The sequence below is a fragment of the Danio rerio genome, chromosome 1 (genome assembly GCF_052040795.2).
Source record: "Danio rerio strain M-AB ecotype USA chromosome 1, GRCz13ab, whole genome shotgun sequence".
Classification (NCBI taxonomy): Eukaryota; Metazoa; Chordata; class Actinopteri; order Cypriniformes; family Danionidae; genus Danio; species Danio rerio.
Genome location: NC_141021.1, coordinates 18315169 through 18335978, shown reverse-complemented (window position 1 = coordinate 18335978; position 20810 = coordinate 18315169). Strand labels below are relative to the sequence as shown.

The window sequence follows — 20810 nt, the reverse complement described above, 5'->3', positions numbered from 1 at the left end:
CTGCAACCTAGAAAACAGGACTGTAGGTGTGATCTTGCTTTTATGATGCAGTTAATAAACTGGAATTCAATGCTGAGATTATTATTTTTTGTTTTTAATCTGAAAAAAAAACTGAACTTCACAGCAGAGCCATTACACAACACACTTTAGGTCGAACTTTAAATGAATTGGCTCAGTGAAAGATTTTTGTTCAGAATTACTCACCAAAATAAATGATTTAGTTGCTCCCTTATGTTTATTATGTATTATGATCATATATCCCTTAACCATGTGGCAAATGCCCAGTAAACATTGTAAAAAATATTGGGCTCTCCCAAATGAAAGGTGACCAAATTAAAATAAGCATAATTAGATGGAGCCCCTATGTTTAGTCTCAATCACCTCCTCAGTACACATAAAAACCGGTTGTAAATCTTGTTTTTTTTGTCTACCTCTAGGGTATGTTGATGATTTTTTTATTTATTTTATATACTAAATAATACACAAAATATACTATACTAACTCTCAATCTCCCATATATTCAGTAGGTTTGGTCTATGTTTATTAAGGCCAATCTGCACAGTCCTATTGTTTAATGTACACTTGGATTTGTATTTAGTTCTTTGTCTACTACAGACATATTATTACAAATAACACACTTTTTTAGACATATTTGAATTGAGGAGTCAAACAATCTAAACAAAATGCCCAGTATAATAAGAACATCAGCTTACAATCACTAAGGTTTTAACTTTACTAAATGTCATAAAGGAGTGAATCAAGTTTGAACATTTAAGTAGCACTAAGCATCAATGTTTGAATTTCATTAAGTTGTTTGTTTTCATGTGCATTAATTGATTTTTATTTAATGAGTTTCAAACGTTCCTTAAATGGCATTACAGAGAACGCTGCTGAATTGTTATGCCAATTGATAAATGTGAATAATTAATTAACTAATTAATAAACCGCCACTCAAACTTGTCAAAGCACAGCTTTGGTTGTCAAACTGCTACACATTTAGTGCAGATTCATATCAGTCATACTGACATTTCTTGCTTTAAAAGAAAGCACTTAATAAGCTGTGAAATAACAGAGCTTATGATTATTTCAAAATGACTCATTCATTATTTTAGATGATTTGGTGCTATAAATGGTCAAGTATAAGTAAAAGCCTTGACTAAACTCATGAATTACTGATCTTCCACTCACCCTGACCTTTCGGCATTTTACACATTTTACTTCCTTCTAGTAAATCCTGCTTGGTCATACCCCCATATGCCATCTCTAACTGAGCAAAATTAGAAAGTTTGCCCATAATAGCGAAGCTGATAGGATTCCCAAAACCAATACATCACTGCAACAGCCTTGAAATGGGTAAACACTCCTACAATAGGCAGCTGAAATAAATGACCTTGTCTGAGGTTAACCATAGCTTAGGAATACTTCAAATGGACACATTTCAGTTTCACCCATATATATATTTATATTATCAGTACATTGATTGAATATAAATTCATTTGTCGCAGAAGGAAATAACATGCTTTCCATTATGCATTGAATCAGGTCAATAGATGTCACAAGCAGCCAATTTCATGTTGAGAAACCTAATATAAACTGACTGACAAGTTTGAATGATTACCTTACAATTGAGCTGCATGAAAAACAGTGGGTATATTACACTGCAGAATTATTTCTATTACACGAGCTTCTCCCACTGCACAGTCTTAGCAAATTTATGACGACTGAAGAGCAAATTAAAACACCCTATTTCACTCTGATAGCCCTTCACGCAAGCTCATGAGGCTGAACACTAAAGTGAAAATTAGCCAGTGAAATGCTGTCATGGATAATTGTTTTTTGTGTGTGCATGTGAAAGCCTGAAGGTATGACATGTACAGTGAAGGCTTTTCTGTGTCGGCGTCAGTCTGGCTGGTTCTGATGGTTAGTAATGTTCTGCTAGAGCTGCAGGGGATACTGGGAAATGTGAGGAGGAGCGCAGAGAAACGTCATTCATAAAAGATTATGTTCTAGTGTAGAGCAGAGTATTAAACATTTTTACTTGTTTGAAGTTTGAAGTTAAGCTTTTGCTTCATGTTAATAACCTTGTGTTGACAGAAAACAAATTAAATTTGTATCATTATTTACTCACCTTTATGATGCTCCACTTTTGTTTTTAGTGCCAATGATGACAACCGCTTTGAATTTGAAAACAACTGAAATTTTTTGGAAAATAATATAGTTTATTTGGGGTGAGAAATAGGCTGTACTATTATTTTTATTTTGACTGTATGTTTTTATATAATATATTAATAATATGTGGTGGCACAATGGCTCAGTGATTAGCACTGTCGCCTCACAGCAAGAAGGTTGCTGGTTGCTGAGTCCCAGCTAGACAAGTTAGAATTTCTGTGTGGAGTTTACCTGTTCTCCCTGTGTTGGCGAGAGTTTTCTCCGGGTGCTCCAGTTTCCCCTTACAGCCCAAAGACATGTGCTATAGGATGAACTAAATTGGCCGTAGTGTATAATTGTGTGTGTGAATGCGAGATTGTATGGGTGTTTCTGAAAAATGGGTTGCAGCTAGAAGGCATGAGCTGCGCAAAACAGCCACAGCCATATCACTCTGCATGCAGCCCAAGACCAGTTACTCACTGAGACCACATGGGAAAACTAGGTTGCTGTTGGTAGTGGTGTTAGAGAGGCCAGCAAGGGGCACTCAACCTGGTCTGTGTGAGTCCTAATGCTTCAGTATAGTGATAGGGACATTATATCGTCAGTGTTGTCTTTCGAATGAAATGTTAAACCAAGGTCCTGACTCTCAGTGGTCATTAAAAAATCCCATGGCACTTCTTGTAAAAAGGAAGGGTGGAATCCTGGTGTCCTGGCCAAGTTATCTCCTTCAGCCCTTACCAATCATGGCCTCCCAATCATTCTCATCCACTGAATGGGCTCTATCACTGTCTCCCCACTCCACCAATAGCTAGTGTGTGGTGAGCGTACCGGCGCCGTTGTCCTGTGGCTGCTGTCGTATCATTCAAGTGGATGCTACACACTGGTGGTGGTGTGGAAAGACCCCCCTCATGACTGTGATGGGCTTTGGGTGTATGGCCATACACAATAAATGCGCTATATAAATACACATTACATTACAAAACATGTGCCAGAGTTGTTGGCGGTTCATTCCCCTTTTGCGACCCCTCTAATAAATACTGACAAAGCTGAAGAAAAATGAATTCATTAATGATATATTACTGGTCAAATAAATAACTATACATTTTCTTTATATATAATTATGATTTATATCTCTGATCATAACTGATATATTATAACTTATAATTTATTGTTCCGTTTTCTTCAGTGTCTATGTCCTCAGTTATGGTCAATTTTATTGTCGTTAGTACTTATTAATATGTCATTTACTTGGTATTGTTTTTAAGTTATTAATGTGTTTTTGGTATTTTCAAAGTTGAAAATAGTTGATTGTTTTAGAAAATTCAAAAGAATACATTTTATTTTAAATAAAAACATGTAATACTATAAATGCCTGTAATTTCATACACACATTTCATAACACATAATATGACTTCATTTCCTTTTTCTTAATAAATCAAACAACAGACAATTAAACCATGATGTTTTAAATGAAGAGTAAAATTTGTTTTTATTTTAGAGATCCATTTGTTTTGTTTGTTTTCTACTTATTTACTTTTCTTAAGGGCAGCGCAGTGATGCAGTGGGAAACAATGTCCAGCCTGGGCTGGGTAAGTTGGCATTTCTTTGTGAAGTTTGTATGTTCTCCACATGTTGGCATGGGTTTCCTCTGGGTGCTTCGGTTTAGCGCAAAGACATGCGCTATAGGTGAATTAGGTAAGCTAAATTGTCCTTAGTGAGTATGTGTGTGAATGGGATTGTATGAGTGTTTTTCCATTGATGGGTTGCAGCTGGAAGGGCATATGCTGGATAAGTTGGTAATTCATTCCACTGTGGCGACCCCAGATTAATAGGATTAAGCCGAAAAGAATATGAATGAATGAATGAATGAATGAATGAATGAATGAATGAATGAATTAATTAATTAATTAATGTTTGTCTTAACTGAAGTAATCGTGCACAACAAAATACATTTTAAACTGCACTACAATAAAAACTTCTAATTTAAGTTTAAAAAGTTTTTCACAATATTACTGTTTTTTTATTCCATCAAATAAATTCTGCCTTGGCCAGCCTTAAAAAAGTCTGACTGTAGCAGTTAAATGAACAAAAGAAATGTGATGTGAAGCTTAAACTGCCACTTTAATAATTCTTCGAGACTAGAGCTTGTTTGATTTTTTTTACTGTTTACAATCTAACAAGATTTTCCACTCAATGCTCATTATATGTTCACACAGACGTCTTTAACGATTCTCATAATATGATTGTCTCAACTGAAGGTCTCAGCTTGTGTGATTTAAGTCCATAGTGGAGAGCTGGCATTAAATCAAAAGACTGACAGCAGGCTGCAAGTCGAATGGACTAATAACACAAGCCACCAGACCAGAACACATAGCAGGTCTATCCTAATTAGTTTTTTTTTAACAAACACTCAACATTAGATTTTATTGTTAATATTATGATGTTGTTTTCTTTCCTTCGAAAAGGGTTGTGTTGAAGTGGCAGCTGTTGTCCAAGTGCCCTCCTACGGCCAGTCCTCAAATCAAAGATGTGAAATGTTCCCTTGAATTGCTGTTGTGAAAGAGCTGTCAGAACACAGTGGGGTTCTGATTGTGAATTTGGGTTTAGCGTTTGCCTTCCCAATCAATATGTCCTGAAGAGAATGTGCAGTTCTTTCCAATCTGATTTTCAGCATCCTGTAAGCTCATCAATACATCTCCATTTTACCACACAGGAACACAGACAAAAGTCCAAAGACTTTCCCAATGCCATTAATCAAGACAGCCAAACAGCTCCCCGTTGTCTCCCCTTCCTCTTCATCTTAGTCTACATGTTTTTACCGTGGTTTACATTAACTCCTGAAAAACACATTATCGTATTATTACCAAAGCTGATGAGAGCAATTAATCTGCAGCATGTGCAGCTGCATTTTTAAAACGTTTCTCTCCTCATTAACTGCCCTGGCCAATTCTGTTGCTCAGAAAAAAGAAATAGACACAGAAAAGCACTAGACTAGAGAAGTATCCCCTTTTTTTTGTGAACTCAAAACCAGTGATTTTGTGCATTGATCCACTTGGTGAACCATCCTAAAAATGCATTTATGTTCTATGTTTACCTTCCTTATGAGTTATTTTATTCCTTTTTTGATAGTGATTATCACTAAAAAGAAAAAAGGTCATCCCCTACCCCTAATGGAGGACATCATTGTCCTCAATATAATCTAAATACATGCAATGAAGTTTAAAAGCGCGCAACTGATCTGAACTGACAGCACTTCTGCACTCAAAAAAAAAATCACACACCATTGTTTTATTCTTCAAAACTGTAGATACAAGTAAACTCTCATTCCCAAGGGGTTTGTTGCTTCTGTGGCCTTCCTCTGTGGTAAAGAAAAAAAAAAAAGTTGCTGCCATGACAGCAATACTCTGCTTCCCCATATATTGATGTAGATTAGAATATTAATCCAATGTACAGCTGACGTATCATCACCTTAGAATTATAAGTTACTTTCTGGCATTTTTGTCAAAATTGAGTTATTGATGTATTCTTATTAAACGACAACTTATTTACATTATACGATGTTTTTTATAAGTTGTTTACATTTTAAGACTTTTTATTTAAAAAACAAATGTTACACACATTGGGCTCTATCATACACCCGGCGCAATGAGGCGCAAGGTGCAACGCTATTGTTGTTTGCTAGTTTCAGCTTGGTGCAAGAGTCGTTTTGACATTTTGCGCCATGCTGTTTAAATAGCAAATGCATTCGCGCTCATATGTGCGTTCTGGTTTAAAAAAGGATGTTTGTTGAGGTGCATTGTTATTTTGAGAAACTATTATAGATTGTTTAATAGACCGGGACAAAGCTGGTCTAAAGTCCTGCGCAAAGCATGTTAGTTGTGCGCCTCGCTTTCACATGGCTTAATACAGACAGGATGTCAATACGCAATACGCAAATAAGCAAATATCTTTACAAATGAAACTGCATCGCTGCATCAAACCGAAACTGAAACTGTTTTGTTTAATAAATAAAAATTGGCTAAATTTACTGAGAAATTAAAAAATATATGTATTCATTTTTAAAAGGGGGTGTACTCATTTATGCTGAGTTGTATATATTTGCAAATGTAAGGTTTTATTTGAATAAATTATGACATGGCTAATGTAATTTACTATCGAACAAAGACAATGAAATCACTGTAAAACTCAAAAAGTTAAGGTAACTCAAACCATTTGAGGAAACCGATTGCAACAAACCATTTAAGTTCGAAACTAATCCTCATGGGTACTGTAATCTTAATCTATTTGAGTAAATTAATTTGAGCACAGTGAAGTTAATAATAATAATAATAATGATGATGATAATGATAGTAATACTACTACTACTACTACTTCTACTACTACTACTACTAATAATAATAATAATAATAATAAAAACACAATGTGTAATTTTATATTATCACACTTTGGACATTATCATGTTCATGTTTCATTCAACACAGTTACTGTATTTAAATATTAATTTGGTTTTGCATTTAGAATATTGTAAGTATATTCCAGTGTAAAACAAAAAATCCTCCTGTAAAAGTATGTTTATTCAGGGAGTTCTGCCTCTTAACTGCTCAGGTCCAGATGCTCTGTGATTGGCTCTGACTGTTTGTTATTGTTCTCATCTGCACCAATTCGTAAGAAGGAGAAAATTATATACAAGATGATGCAGCTGTTGGGATTTCAGTTAGCCAGAATGAAGGTTTTTTTTTTTTTTTTTTCAGATATGATTCAAGTCAGCCAAAGCACTCATAAATTAGCTTAAAAATAATTTTGAGCCTAAAACATTATCTTAATCTTAAGCACACAAGCATCTAAGAGCATCCACAGAAAAATGTCAAATTCAGATGTACAGTATAAGCGAGATCTTTCATTGATATTCTTCATGGTGTGAACTTGATGAAACTGACTGCTTTATTTGAAAATGACTCTGAAGTCATAGTGAATGAGAGTCTATAGCATTAACATTCTGCTCTGACTGTGTCTCCACATCCTCTCTTTCCCCTCTATTCTTTTTTCTCTTTGTTTGCCATTCAGGATTGATGCTTCATTGCATTACGTGTTACTGCTGCCACAGCACAAATTCTGAAAGAGAGTGATGGAAAGAAAGAGGTCACCTTTACACACTATTCATTAGTTTACAGAACAGTTGACCTAAAATCAAAATTGTCTTTTATACTCCCACGTGGTGGTTTTATCTGTGAAATGTAGATAAAGACATGTTAAAAAATAGACTTTACTAGAGTGTTGCGATAGCCAATATTGACAATAATTGTGATAGCTGTGGTATTAATATATATATTGTTATTGTTATTATATTAAATAGGAGTCTGTTGTATTAATTAGCAATGTCAAAACAAAGTAGTTTTAGCAATGACCATATGCTAATTATAAAAGGAATAATACTTGATCAAGACACAAATAATTCAGTGTCAGCACCATTATGGAGCTTTAAACTCCCACATGTAATTTGTTTCATTAATACTTGTCTAAAGGCTCTTCATTTAAGCATTTTATTCCTATTATATACTAATTGTTCCTATTGCATACAAAACTGGTATTTGTTTAAAACATTAAATGAACGAATAAATAAATACAAATGTAAAAAAGAAAATAAATTAATTAAAAATAATAATAAATAAATATTAATTTGACTGCATATAGAGTAAATAAATTATAAATATTGCAATGTATCATTATGCTTAATTCATCTGACCACACATAGTAAGGTCGCACTCACACTATGCTATCCGAACCGTGCCCAGGCCGGTTTCCTGGATCGTTTGAGTAGTGTGAGTGCTCTGAACCGGGCTCAGGCGAGGTTCAGTTGGCCGGCCCTGGCCCAGTTGGAAGAGGTGTGCCAGAGCGCCGTTCACTTGGGCAAGGTACGCTTATAGTGTAGAGTGCAAACTCACTCATTGTCATGATCATCAGCGATCCAACCCTTACCCTGACATTTTTATCAATAATCATTCCAGAGAGCTCTGTTATCACATTTCAGCACTACGTAGTGAATGAATCTTAAGCAGAGAGTGAGCATTTGGCTCTTCCCACTTAATTTAGCAGGAACAGTACATCGAAAGGAAAACTTTTCTTTACAGACAGCCGGTAAACAGAATGAAAGAATAGTGGGAGCAGTCAGGTGCTGAAAAACCCCCAGCAGGAGCGGGACTGAAGTAACAGACCAGCACAAACTGTATGTCCGATTCTGTATGGGACACTTTTGTGTGTGGACACAGAACATTGATCCGCCTATTAGTGACCACTGATCTAGGCTATCTTTGCAACAATAACAAAAAATTATCAGCATTAGTTATTTTTTTGTGTCTGACTGAATTTACATTGTGTGCCTGTTGTAACACTCATTTGTGCTGTATACCTTTCACTTGCCAAACACAAAGAAACTATACACAGCGACATGAGGAAATGTGATGTCAACAACAAATTTAAAACAGATTTAAATACTAAACAGTAAATTGGACAGGTCTTCTCACGTGCAGTGCATGTGAAAGGTAATCGGAAGTGCACAAAAGCAGATTTGTGTTGTAAAAGTGTTGTTGCTGTTGTTTTTACCACCAAAAAAATTAATAATGCATATTATTATGCACAGGGATCACAGGCTGCAATAAACTGTGGGAGGACAACAAGACACCTACCCAGCCCCCCCACCCCCCACCCCCACCCCACCTCCCGCCATACCCCCCACCCCCACAACCAAAAAAATAAAATTCACAGTGTGATACAATTGTAAAAGCATGTGGTTGCTATGGCTTTTCTCTTGTAGTTTGCTTTAGAAAAGAAAAAAAAACACTATGAGTTGGGTTTAGGGAAGGGGTGTGTGGGTCAGTCGATATCAACCTGATTTATTATGTTTGACAATAAGCCTTTCTCTCATGGACGTGCACAACAAGGACGTTGAGGTGGGCAGAAATGTATACAGCAGACTCGGGTGGATTTGCGAGAAATGGCGCATATGAGAAAACAAGCCCCAGTAACATATTTAAGATTGTCAAAAATGTACATGGTGGCCTGTAGTCGATATGTGAAAACAAAAACTGCAACAAGACATGGTCTTGCTACAAATATTTTGGTTCTCAAAAATGTATCCCTGGGAACAAAACTCCTATGAGCATGGGTTGCATGTAAATGCAGCCTTAGTAGGAAACCATCGAAATTTCAAAACATCCAACTTCGTCAGATGGATATGCATTCTGGTTCACTGGTTTGAAACTACTTGTGTTGCTACCACGTGTGGCCATTTTATAAACTTGGACTTGTTAGACCACTGTTTAAAGTACTTTATTTTGTCTGGTATAAAAATGTTTCAGACCAGAACCATTTTACCATTACCTTCATGGTAAGGAATGTTTTCCTTTACTCCTCCACATAAACACAAATCCGCACACCCTCAACTTCCTGCCTGTAAGTCTCTTCCTCTGCCACACAGCGAGAAGAACGATGAGTAAGCAGCTCTCCAGCTGGGCAACTCCCCATCAACATTTTATAATGACTCTGGCCTCTGACCAGACAGTAGGAGGGTTACACACACATACACACACTTACAAATAAAATCCAAAATCAGCATTTGCAACCACCAAGGCTCATCCCAAACTACCACCTACATCTCAGCATGCTGTCCCTACCAATCCACTCCAAATGCTGTCTAAGCTCATGGCCTTGTGTTTACAACAAAATCAATGTACCATGCCAGGAACCGTCAGCAGGAAAGCATTTTGTGATGTTACACTAATCTAATCACATGTCCAGAGCGAGCCATAAAGGTGGTATTTCATAAGCCTCATTGGTGTTGAAGGCGAGCAAAAAGCTGTCCAAATGTGGCTCGTATCTCTCTTTGAGAGCAGACTGATAGAGTCCCAGCTCATTTAAGACACACATCAATGCCAGTAATAGCATCTGAAGGACCGCATGCTCCAGGAGAGAAGGCTGCATTTGAGGTCTAAGTGAGCTTTTGTTTGCTAGTGCTTTTATTGATTTGTGCTTATTACGAATGTGTGCATGTTAGAGAAAGTTCTGGGGCCGCCATAGGTGGGCTGAAGAAAAGCTAAAGAGGCAATTTATCCAGCACTTGCAATGGCGCACAGTGGTTATTTGACGTTGTTAAGATGCACTCTCTTCAGATATTTCCATCTCTTCATTTAGAATCAGAAATAGTGCTGTATTCTTATCTCCTTCCTTTGATGAGAATGTTCTACACTGCAAAAAGATGCAGCCTGATGGGTTATTTTATGTTTGGTTGTTTTGAAAGCAATCCCATTACATTAAAAATGAGATCAAATTAAAATAATGAGGGAATCAACAGTCATTTACTGCTATTGTTGACTATTTTAAAGAAAAGCATTGCCTTTTTATGTCTTAAAGAGCCCTTATTATGGGTTTTTGAAAATGACCTTCCAAGCAGCTCTTAGTGAAGTGAAATATCCAGCTAAGGCTTAAATCTGAAAGTGTACCGTGTTTAAAACTATTAATTCACCTATAAAATAGTTGACTCACAGTGGTTCAAATGAATCGATAAATCCTTAGCCTTGGAACTCAAGCCCTGCCATTTGTTGCGTGCTCAGACCCGGGAAAATTGAAACCCCAGGCCCCACCCACAAACACTGTAGAAAGAAAAAGAGGAACACTGCAGCAGGTCCCGGTTGAAACATGTTGTAAAGATGCTGAGCTCTGGAGTGTGGGGGAAAAGTTAGTGTTATTTTCCCTACCCAAAGATGAGGCAGTACGTGAAGAGACGTTGAAGTTTCTTTTTGCAAATGTAACAGGTATTAAATAATTATGTTTTCCTTATAAATTCATGCAAACTCTTTGTTTGTTGGTAATTAATATGTGTAAAATGAAAGGGATTTTTTTTTTGACACGTCGGCGCGATGACGTCAGTGACAGCGCGCGCTTTACTTCAGTCTGTCGCAGCCTCGCAGGCGTAATGCCGAGTTCAGACTGCATGATTTTCAAAGTAGTCTTGTCACAGATGTTTTCACACTGCATGACTATCTGGGCTAGCGTTTCGTCGCTGCTTTGTTTACACTGCAAGATGGATCGGTGACAAGGACTTTCACATTGCATGACTTTACTATAGGAAGAATCGCCGACAAGTTCGTCCAAACTACATCTCACAGCCAAAAACACGTAGTATGTCTTTTGTTATTAACTACATAATGACAAAGAAGCCTTTAATAGGATAGAACATGTACATATTTGCTCACCTGGGTTTAAAGGGAATTAGCCATTTCTCCTTAACGTTGATAATAGACTAATTTCTTTCTGAATGAAACGTCAAACAGACACGGTTGCTCCTGAGTCCTGTCAAACCTCCACTAGTTTTTCCTCCATTTCGTGGGTCCGAATAAACCGAAAAAGAGCGCTTTTAACTTCTCCCCCAGCTTCCCGCTGATCTGCAGCAGGTACACACACGCACACACCAGTGAATGCTGCTCTCTCATTGGCTGTAGACGATCGCTGATGTTATTTTCAGTCAAAACTCAATTCACACGGCATGATTTGAATCGCCGACAGCTCTAGATATTTAGCATGCCAAATATCTCGCAGGCATCGGCGACTCATCGGCGATTCTCTCAGATCGCGTCTTTGAAAGTTCATACTGTGTGATTGTCAGTCACATGCACGAGCAGCGATTTGCCTGTGATTTCAGGCATTTGTCGGCGATTTCTCAAAACCTGTCGGCGAGCCAAAATCTGGGCTAAAATCATGCAGTCTGAACTAGGCATAAGAGGAATTATAAGTGAAGAATCATAACTGCATGTTCTCTGTTTGTGCAGCACTTGAATAAATGAGACCGCTTAACGTGCAGACAGACTCCAGTTCTTAACTTCACACAACACAACGCAAAGGGGTAGCCCAGCCGTTAAGACCGGCCCTGGCTACACAAAAATACCTCAGCATTATGAACCCAGACTTTGACAGAGCTTGACAGAAATTTTACAGTACACAGTTCATCGACCAGTTCTTTCCTCCATTTCACAAATGTAAGTATAGAAAAAGTAAAGAATTCTAATATAGAAAAATAATACAAAAATGCAAATGATAATACAATTTATAGAACAATAAAATCTGTTTTAAAACAGTAAAAGTAATAAAAAAAGAAAGAAAAGAAAAGCACAAGTACCGTAGTTATAATATATTTGTAATTCAATGTTTGCACCGCAGCATAGTGATTTTTCTTAAATCAAGGTAAATGTTTGGACAGTTTGATTTTGTGTTGCATTCAGGAAAATGATCATTTTATGAATTATTTCATCACTTATCTTGGCTACTTACCAGTGTGTCCATGTCTGGAGCATTAGAAAGTTTCTGTGTGATGCCTCTGGCTTTATTTTCTTTTGATCATATATTCTGCCTTTTGTCTGCTATTTTAGCCCAGAGGGTTTTAAAGTGTGGTCTGGGGGTCTATAGGGGGTCTATTATAATCTGGAAAGTAAAATAAAAGTTTTTCATTCTTAATTTAAGGATAGTGCATGTCTTTCTCGGGAGTTCTTGGAATTGGTGGAGATTAATGGTTTCTTTAAATCAGCAGTATATCTGCTTTTCTTTTTTTAAATTTTATGAAAAAGGCCTTAATAACCTTTAACAAATGCAATAGATTTCATCCTTACACACACAGAGATCAAATTGTTCAATACATTCAATCATTTTCTTTTCGGCTTAGTGCCTTTACTGTATTAATCCGGGGTCGCTACAGCGGAATGAACGGCCAACTTATCCAGCACGTTTTTACAAAGCGGATGCCCTATTGGCTGCAACCCATCTCTGGGAAAAATTGTTTTCAACAACAACAAAAAAAAAAACATATATACTGTATGTTATTATACCACATTTATATATATATATATATATATATATATATATATATATATATATATATATATATATATATATATATATATATATATATATTTATATATACATACATATATGCATTTGCCATATTCCCATTAGAAAATACCAACACATTTTATGATTTACTCAAGTTTCACAATGTGAGCAAAAAAAAACATTAAGTTATCCATGGGAGCAAAATTACATAAAAATCATAATAGACGGTATGTTAAATATGATACGCAATAACTTTCCATCTTTTTTATGGGCCGCATGTGTCAAGAGTTTTTAGCAATTTAGGCTATTTAGTTTTACATATGGAGTGGATTTTCTAGTACCCCAGGACAATTCAGGTTTCTTAATCAGCGTAAGGAATAACTTGCTGTTTAATTTAATTTTACATCAAAGCATTTTGACTTTTGCGAAGCATAAAATCACTGTCACATTAGCTGTCAAAACATGTGCATGACGGCATAAGTTTATATTCCTTGAAAAATAAAACTGTTGAATATTGTGCATGTCTATTATCATACACAAATTATACTAAAGCTAGTACCATAAAATAGTATGCATTAATAAATACCCTTGGGGAGAATCACGTCAAGACAGTCTTTGTAATTTTAATTCAGAGTGCAGATTGCAAAAGTTCAGTATTACCTTTGCTTGAAATGACCCGATCTAATCATGCTTATATGAAACAAGCCTGCCCCTGAGCAGGTTTGAGCTACCAGAACTGTTGCTATGACAACAACTCTCGGATGAGTTTTAAATAATGAAACGATCCTAGATCGTGTCAAAACTTCAATACCAAATCCAGCTAAATGAGTAATCCACATAGTACGAAGAATGAACCCCAGGTTCACATGGTTTTAGTCCATGAGAGAGACTTGGGTTGTTAGTGGATCTAATCAGATTTGCATTGTAAACCTTAAAAGTTTAGAAGCAGTTATTAGTTTTTATTTCATGTTTTAAGTTTTTAAGTTACTATGCTCCCAAAATTATTCTGCATAAATCCACAGATTTATTATAAAAGTCTGAGCAGAAACAGCAAAACAATTCAGCTGATTCTGTCTCACCATGCTGATAACATACTGTATCAATCTGAATCTTAAAATAACATAACTAGGAACAAAGGAATGAAAGAAAACAGTGTTTTTAGTGACTAGCAACTGAAACTGGGAAGGGTTCAGTGTGAGCAGATCATTGTTAGCTGTCATTGTAAGAGTGCACTTCCAAAGTACAGTACATTCAGCATCTGGCTCATATTTACAATTGCCATCAGATTCTCAAAATTCTTCAAAATCAGTATTTGTTTACAGAAAGCTTATTCACCACTATCAAGTAACATCAAAAGTTTTGTTTGGCTGCATGGGTAAATTGCTCTGTAATTCTTCACTAAAAATCCTATACACCTTTTCCGGTTATATTGTGTATAATGGAAATATTATGGAATACTGTTAACAGTGTTTTATTTATTAATTTATTTATTTTATTTTTTATTTTTTTATTTTAAGAATTGTTAAGGAAAAATTTAGGAAAACACTGAGAATTGTTAATTTAACAAAGATTTTGCTAAATTTGTGCAGAATTTGATGTTGACAATTTTTTTTTTTTTTTTACTAAGAAAACAGATTTTAACATTGAGGTTTGTTTTGACTTTGTGTATATCTGTAAGAAAGAGGTAACTTGTTTGACTAGATGTGTGTGCACAGCCAAGCAAAACTGCACAAAAATGTATATTTTCATGTTAATATTTTAGGGTGCTTTCACACCTGTAGATTGATTGTTTTGTTCCGAAACAGGGATTAAAAATGTTACAATGTTGCAGTTCGATTTCACATGGCAAAGTTTCTAAATGGACCAAAATAGCTAAAACAAGTCAGGCATGAGTATGTTCTCACGTTGGTCAGAGTTCCACGATTTCCCATCCCAGCTGTCCCGCTCAGCTGTCATGCGTCCTTATTTAATTTATGACGATGACCAATAAGACATTATAAGTGAAAAGCTGCACTTTAGTTTTGAATGGTGACACCCACAGACATCACCACCAAATATAAATTAGAGGTAAAACTTTCTCATAGTCGTTGGCTAGAATTATGAATCATACTATGGCTTTGCTAATCGCAACGTTTCATATTGCGATACGATTTCGATTAGCTGCACAGCCCTACTTTACATTATATATAGAAAATAACAGATAAACCAATACAGCAGTTCAGTTAATTTTTCTAAAAGATAAACAGTTCTTTGTTAATAATCACTTTCGAATTTAACATGAAACGCATATTTAGTGGTAAGAATGACATCCCGCCCTACTCATCATATAGCCGTATGCATATACATACTACACTGTGATATAGCCTGGTTTGTTACTTCATTTTGCTTTCTCACTACATTCAATCTACTCCAGAGTTGGTCGAGCTGAGACCACCTCATTTAGGCAATACTGGATTCACGTATGCCAAACGAACTGTGCTAACTGGAGAAATGTGCCAGCTCCAAAACAGGTCTAGGTGTGAAAGCACCCTTGATCTAATTTGCTCGATGATACTTTGCACTCTATAGTGACAATAATAAATTAATTATTCATTCATTTATTTCCTTTTCGGCATAGTCCCTTTATTAATCTGGGGATTAAATGAACTGCCAATTTATCCAGCATATGTTTTATGCAACGAATGCCCTTCGAGCTGCAACCCATCACTGGGAAACATCCATGAACACTCATTTACACATACACTAAGGACAATTTAGCTTACCCAATTCACCTATACCACGTCTTTGGATTGGCAGGGGGAAACCAGAGCACCTAGAGGAAACCTGTAAATATGGGGAGAACATGCAAAATCCACACAGAAATGCTGTGAAGCGATCGTGCTACCCACTGCGTCACCGTGACGCCCATTAACCTTCCTGTCGTGTTTGGGTCAAATCTGACCGATTTACAACTTAAATTACTCATAAATATTGTATTTTACATCTGATTTCCTCATGACTTATGATATCCTCCACACAGTGCATTTAAACATATGAAAGTGATGATCATCTCTTTCATTGAATTTTGAGTGTTTTAATCAATCTTGTTACACCTGTGGTGTTCCCGACCAAAAGTGAACGTCATAGGAAATGAAGGGGTCTCCAGACTATATTCAATCATCAGACAGAAAACATCCCATACACACCACCCCAGCTCACCCACTCACTCACTCACGACTGAACAATGTCTTTTGCAGGTACACGTCACTTTTCTGTGCTTATGTGCTAATCCTCCAGCCTGATCTCACAAGGAAACATAACGATTTTACGTTTTGTCAGTTTAGTGGCTAATTCAAGTTCAGTCGTACAAAATTGTATGATTTTTAAAAGGAGGCGTGGCACCCAACCCCACCCCTACACCCAATCATCATTGGTGGAGGAGTCTAGCAGGAGTACTTTTAGCTGAGCTTAGCAACAATCATTTTATGATCATTATCTCGCTCAAAAATGACAAAAGTATAACTAGTGCTATAGTTCTGTGTCCATGCTTACCGTATATACCCTCAGTCACAATTCCCTATGTTAGTACACTTGAAGGACTGAAATCTATCACTCAGAACACAGGAAAGGATGGCATTTTGTTGGTGCTTTGATGGTTGATAAATCATTCAGATGGGTTAAAATTTAAATTTCTTTGTTCAGACCCTGTGATAGTTATTTTAGCGAGCTGTCTATTAGTAATGAAAGTATTTTGATTTCTGTCATTTATTGTTCATTTTGTAATATATTTTTAGCGCCTATTTTTAATTTTCATTGCAGTTATTGTATGCCTAATTCTGTAAATTCTTGTTAAACACTACTTTGAGAAATTGTGCAGCTAAAGAATGTTGAATACAAATTTGCTGGGGAAAATCTATTTTTGTGCTAATATAAGAGCAGTTAAAACAGACCGGTCAATTTTGACTGAAAACACTAAAGTAAGGGGAAGGATGTGAACACGACAGGAGGGTTAAGTTAATTATTCATATTGGAAACATAACGCTATCTATGATATTTTAGCATGATATTTTAGAGTCAACAAACTGAGATAAATAATATAATCAAATGTATAATGGAACCTGTAAACAAGCATTATACACTTATTATTTAATTTATTAACTGTTCAAAGCAATTAGCATAAGTTTGGTAATGCATAATCTATAAAACACAACATGTCTGTTGTGAAAAATCTTGAAAATTTGTATGGCACACCTAAGTACAGCTCTATCCTTATTGATTGGGAAGTTCTCTGTAGTTCTGTAGCTAAAGAGCAAGATGTGTTATATCTGAAAAAGTCTTGCCCTCTCAGCAAACGCACTTCTTGCACTCCTCACAACAGTTTGTTTTAGAAAAGTTTAAATAAAAGCATTGATTGCACAGTCGATGTACCTTTGACAGTGAGAAAAAATATGTAATTGCGGACTTAGCGAAGAGAGGTGCTTCTCCGGCTCTTTGCTTTTAAGAGATTTTCTAGTGCGACGAGACAAACAAGCCCTTGATTGTACAGTGAGAGAGAGAGTGAGGTGTCTTGCTGATTGTAGTGTCGTACTGAAGGATAAGCTCTGGGTAATTGTGATTTTGTGAGGATGAAGGATGGACAAACGCATGTGGAGAGACACACTGCATATTCGCTCATTCCCCTCTTCTCAGAAAAGCACCTCTATTCTGTGTTCCCGGAATCACTTTCCATTTTAAAACATCTATGATTTTCTTCATAAACAAAACAGTCACATCCCCCCTCGTCTGTCTTACTGGCCTGATATGATTTCTGATTCACGAGCGCAGCCGTTTAGTTTCCATCGGTGCCGACAAGGTTCATGGCCCATTGGACTTGCTGTAGCATCACAGGAATTTCTTTAAATTGCTTATTATTTCTTCCGTTGACATAAGATATTGATTCTTGAAGCTGGGTGTCCTTCTGAGGTAAATTAGCTCGGCGCGATCATGAGCAACCCTGCAGACTGTTATTATTTCACTTCCCACAGAAGTCGATACCATTTTGGTTTACGGAGCTGGACCGCAGAAGCAGCGGACAGAGTTGCTATATTAGATGGAGTTGGTATAAAGGTCATTCAATTTATTTCATACAGATTTCCTTTTCTCACTTTCACTCAGCCCGCATGCTGATAGGATGACCATGCACAAGCAGCAGGTGTTGCTTTGTTCTGCATCCTCTCTCTTTTATGTTTGTTTATCTCTTTCTTTCTATTTCTCACATCATCAGTCAAGACATCTTTCTTATTCAACCAATTACTTATAAATAAGAGTAATGTAACTGTCATTTTTATGTCAGCCCTTGGCAGGAACCACCTACCAACCAATTAAAGACTAATGTAACCTTCTGATGAAATCTCTGATTTCTGATGAACAGTGACAGTATGAACTTTAAAGGCAAAGAACTGGAAATGGAAATCTGATTGTTGTTTCACTAGATAAGACTTGAAGATACTATACAGGTCAGTGAAAGAACATAATTTTCGCAAAACATGTCTTTGCATTTCATAGTGCAATACTTTCCAAGCTACTATTAAAGTTTACAACATAAAATGTAAATTATTACAAGGTAAACTAATGTTATGTAACTTAAGTTATAAAATTGTCCATTATAGGTGTTTCTTGTAATTGCTTTTGTGTTCACGTGTTTGTTAATTCAGTTGTTTGTTTGTTTGTTTGTTCATATATTCAAAACATAAAACTCTCACAATGGTGTATTTCCACCACATGTAAAATCATGTGGTTGATAACATTTTAAGTATAAATAGTATTGGGGGTAACGCGTTGTAAGTAACATGTTACGTAAAAATATTACTTTTCTAAAGTAACAATAAAAATAATATTCAAATAATAATAATATTATTTAATTATTAAATAATATTATTTGAGCTACTTTTTTAAAAAATGTAACACGAGATACTTTTTACCTTGCTTAACTGGCTTTTACAAAAGATGCTGCATAATAACAATGACCTTAGTCAGGTTGATTCACACACTCATGAAAGGGCGTGCTGCGAGGGAACAGACATTCGGCTCGCACTCATCATCAGGTCTCTTTTTCACAGCAGATGCGTCAGTTTACTCATCTGTAAACTGAATACTCAGTAACTGAATAACTCAGGATATTGGTTTATGTTGAGTCAGAGGGGGGTATATGGCATGTTAAAAAGTAAGTAATAAAGCCTAATGAAGACGCAACCATTTCACGCCGACTCGGTTTGACCGGTTCACTTAGAAGATCCGAATAAAACAATCGATTCATTTGCAAATTGCAAACATCCATACACACATACACTACAGACAATTTAGCTTACCCAATTGACCTATAGCGCATGTCTTTGGACTTGTGGGGGAAACTGGAGCACCTGGAGGAAACCCACACGAACATGGGGAGAACATGCAAAGTCCACACGAAAATGCCAACTGACCCAATCGAGTCTCGAACCAGCAACCTTCTTGCTTTGAGGCGATTGTGTTACCCACTGCACCACCGTGACGCCCCACAGTCATACCCATTGAACCATTATCCAGTTAGCAGAAATAATGATCTACAATAAATAATCAAATAATAAAAAACCTCCGTTATCTCTGGACTTACAGCATCCATATTGCCACCCCAACTACAATTCTTCAAACCCAATCCCTACCTGAATATCTGCGAGACCTGGGAGGCTTAAGTTTTAGGAACCCTTATTATATGGCCCTACTCCTAAACCTAAACCCAACCCTCACAGGAAACGAGACAAACTTTCATTACCAAATCACACTGTTAAGTATGAATGTTAAAAGTAAGTGATACCTTCAAATATTTTCTTTATATCTTTCACCCCCAACTGGACAAATCAGGAACAACAGGGGTAAAACTAGGGTCCTAGAAATGCAGTTCTAGAAATGCTTTTAAGTATCTCCTGTTGTGCAGGAGCATACTGTTTTTTCTGAGTCTGGGCTAGACATTGCACTCAAACGTCTCTCTCTATCTCTCTCTCTCACTGGGGTAATTTTGAACTCAGATCCCTCTCCTCTGCTGGGAAGCTTGTTGATGATCAAATATGACTGAAAATACAGCAATTAAACTACTTGGTCAAAACACTACTGAATTACTTGGTCAAGTCAGACTACTGAAACAGTAAAATAAGCTGTATTTTTATGGTAAAGTTAGCTTTCACTTAAAGGAGAGTGTTTTTTTTCCTTAGGTAACATTAAAGACTTTTAGCAGAAACTGTGGTCCTTGGTGATTCATACCAAGTCAATGGCTACTGACATATAGAGATTAACAACAACAGGGAAACCAAAATTGATGCATGTGGCTCCTGACAATCCTTTGAGGTCCAATGAAGTTAAACAGCTGAATTATACAAGAAACTGAATGGGAGTTTCTCCTCTGTACAAAACCACACTTAATTTTAGATCTCTCCAAGCCTCTGGGCCCTGCACCCCTCTTTTCTCTCAAGTTGCGAGGCCATAGAGGTACATAAAACTTTTCCAATTCACCAAAAAGGTTCATTTAACCCTCTATGGAAATAATTATGAAATCACATCTAAAAATCACTACTATTTATTTCTAGAGTATCTGAAGCTAAAATCATTTTCAATAATTTGTTTTGTACATCTAACCTTTCACCTTTGTTTTTAGCTCCAACTTTCCTCAACACACCTGCAAGGATGTTTTTAGACAGCCTAGTAAGAGCTTGATTAGCTAGACCAGGTGTGTCTGATTGGGGTTGGAACTAAACAGTGCAGGACACCGGCCCTTCAAGACTAGGGCTGTTTCTCAA

The 20810-nt window shown here is 36.5% G+C and overlaps 1 long non-coding RNA gene across 1 annotated transcript in view; it reads right to left on the bottom strand.

Moving 5' to 3' along the window:
- Positions 1 to 14539: 14539 nt before the first annotated feature.
- Positions 14540 to 20810, bottom strand: part of LOC147846759 (uncharacterized) — a 1232122-nt gene continuing 1225851 nt past the window's right edge. Inside the window, exon 3 of the long non-coding RNA XR_015476495.1 lies at positions 14540 to 16530. This is a non-coding gene — a long non-coding RNA (uncharacterized LOC147846759). The remainder of the gene's footprint in view (positions 16531 to 20810) is intronic.